Source organism: Apaloderma vittatum, unplaced genomic scaffold, assembly GCF_000703405.1.
Source record: "Apaloderma vittatum isolate BGI_N311 unplaced genomic scaffold, ASM70340v1 scaffold19775, whole genome shotgun sequence".
Classification (NCBI taxonomy): domain Eukaryota; kingdom Metazoa; phylum Chordata; class Aves; order Trogoniformes; family Trogonidae; genus Apaloderma; species Apaloderma vittatum.
In genome coordinates, this window is record NW_009715760.1 from 10024 (window position 1) to 12876 (window position 2853).

Genomic DNA, 2853 nt, shown 5'->3' on the forward strand with positions numbered 1-2853 from the left:
GTTGTGATAATTTTCATCTGAGGTCATTAAACTTCGTCGCTCGATTGGAGAGTTCTCTGCGGAGTGGCTGCTGTGCCTCAGACGCTGGCTCTACGAGGGCCAAAGAATCCAAGCGTTAATAGGGACACAGGGAGGATGTGAACAGTTCTTAGCTTGTTTTGAGACTTATTCTGAGGTCTTTCAGAATCCATCCACTCTGGCGTTATTCATCTTAAATTACAAGTCTGCACGCTACAGGAATGGGTTACAAGCATAGTCTGGCTCCTAGAGCTGAAAGCAGACCAAACGCAGGAGCTCTCCACCTTGTTAAATATCAGAGGCCGTTTAGCATGAAAAGTGAGCTGATGTATTCAGCATTTATCACTTTTCTCTGATCATGAACATAACATTCATGCTTCTAGCCTGCTTAGAAAAATTTCGGCATCTATTTCTGTGGGTTTAGAAAACATCTGAAGATGTTGGTTGATTTATTCTTTTTTTAAAGGTGAGCCCTGATGAAAAGCCTTCATGTGACCAAGCAAATGCTGGCCAGCTAACCAGGCAGCTGAGGAGTGGCTAAAATTATTAGATAGTAACAAATTCCTTCAGCTGAAACATGCTTTCAACATGTTGGCAGAAAATCCTTTTCTAAGGTAATTTACGAACGAAAAGGTTCAGCCTTCACTATCCTTGCGCTCCCATAACGCTAACGTGCTGCGTTTTCACACGAACACCACCAGTTCGTGTTTCTCGCCAGTAAGGTGACACGAGAAAGAAACAGCCTAAAAAAAGTATTTTGTTTGCCATCACCACACATTAAACTGCTGAAGAGTAGAGCCAGCCCTACTTTCAGAACTTTGCTCTCTCTCGATGACACGCCCAAAGGCATTCTTGTAACGCTGCTGCAACGGCAGCACTCAGGTTCCGGCGCAGAGGCAGCACCGTCTGCTCCCCTCAGCTCTGCCGCTCCGGCTGATGCTCTCCGGGCTAGAAAATCTCCCTCCTGTCGCTGCTCCCCCTCTGCAAGGCAACTGCTCAGCTGCATAATTTATAGCCAAAGGTTTGCCCGCACAAGGGTGCAACTGTGCCGGCGAGTGTACACTTACAGCACAGCAGACGCGGTGTCGCATCTCTTTCTGCGGGTCGATGCTACCAAGGTGACTCGCTGAGAGATTCCTCGTAATGAGCCAGCATGGGAAAGGTGCCCTTTTGCAAATTCACACCCTCAGCTGCTGGGTAGCAACTCCTACCACATTATCCCCAAGTTTTCCTTAGGGCATCGTCTTTTAGTAATGACTGCATGTCAAAGTCCACATATTTTCCTCACAAATGATATTTCTCCTATTTCTTTGACCTAGGCATGTAATTTTGATATATAATCACCTATCAAACTGTAACTTTAACTCGTTGTGTTCACGTTCTCTCTCTTCCCTGTAGTAAGTTACCTCTTTGGCTGCAACCTGCTCCTTTTCAAAAACTTTCCTGTTGCCCTGCCTTGGCTGTGTGCTCACTCTGATCTGGCTATTCCCCTCCTGAGAGGGGTGAGCGTGGCACAAAACTTGTGTGGTTCCATGCTGGTCTTACACTCCAGATAACTTTTGATCCTGCAGCACAATTGAAAGGATAAGCTGCATTATGTTTTCTGCAGCAATGGACTTAAAATGCAAATCCCCTGGAGGCTAAGAAACACATTCCCCAAACTTGAACTGCAGGATTTAAGTCCATTCACCGAAATGAGGCTGGACTATGTAGATTTAAGAGCTAACTGGGGATTAGCCACAAAGGCAAACGACCGGCCCCTAGGAGTCAGCAGTGACGAAATTTCATCATCCCACTGAGGACTGTGAACACACAAAGCTCAACGTTGACACCTTCCCCTTCTAGGGAAGGTCATGACCAAGGACCAAACGACCACCGGCTTGGTGCACTGTGCCGGGCGTGATGGGCCAGAGCCGGAGCATGCTGCCTCGTGCTCCCGCCCTTTGACTGACTCTGCCGTATCTACGTCACTTAACTCCACCCCAGTGACCTCCACGAAGCCCAAAGACTCAGGTTAAATCAGAAGTTTCAACTCTTAGTAAAGCCCAAGCCACAACTGCGTAAAAAAGGGACACTCCTAAATCCCCACGAGGTGAAGTAGGTACAGACTGGCCCAGCAAATCTGCGTCCTCCTCAGGTGGGACTGTTACATGGGGCTTGTGGCATTCAGTCCCCCAAGGCATCAGGCGAGAAGGAGTCCCAAGAGGTATGAATTCTTAATATATCGTAAGCACCTAAGCTAGTCTAATTGCTGGGATTCGCCTGAGTGCTTCATAATTACTGTACCGCATCGTTAACAGTTAAAACTGATGCAAATCCTTCCGAAGGCTCGAATTAGAACCTCGAGGTGGATAAGCACTTCAGAGGACGGGAGTCTTCACTGAGAGACAACCGAGTACAGCATCAGAACTCTGTAAAGGGGCTCGAACGCTTTGGCGGCCCTGAAGTCCAAATCCTGCGGTCTCTACTTGGGCATCATTCACTCAGGGAGAAATTTACCCCTCTGCAGAGAACTAGCACCAGTCAAGTCCCACCTAAACCTTCACAATGAGGGTGAAGTGGGGATTAAGTGATGCATACCTTCAGCCAGCCCACTGCACAGGGGTGATTTTCATCTTCAGTGTGAGTTTTCCCTAAGTAAATGGAGCAACATTTCACAGTTACTGCTGGTGTCCATTGATCAGAGAGAAATAAATGCCTGAAAAAAATTCCGTGGATGCACCCAGTTCTCGAAATGAAACTGAAGAGGTGAAAGGTCTGCAGATGGCATTTTATTGTCATGAAGGGATGGAAAAACTGAAATTTTAAGGCAAGTGAGGATGGAAACAACAGTTT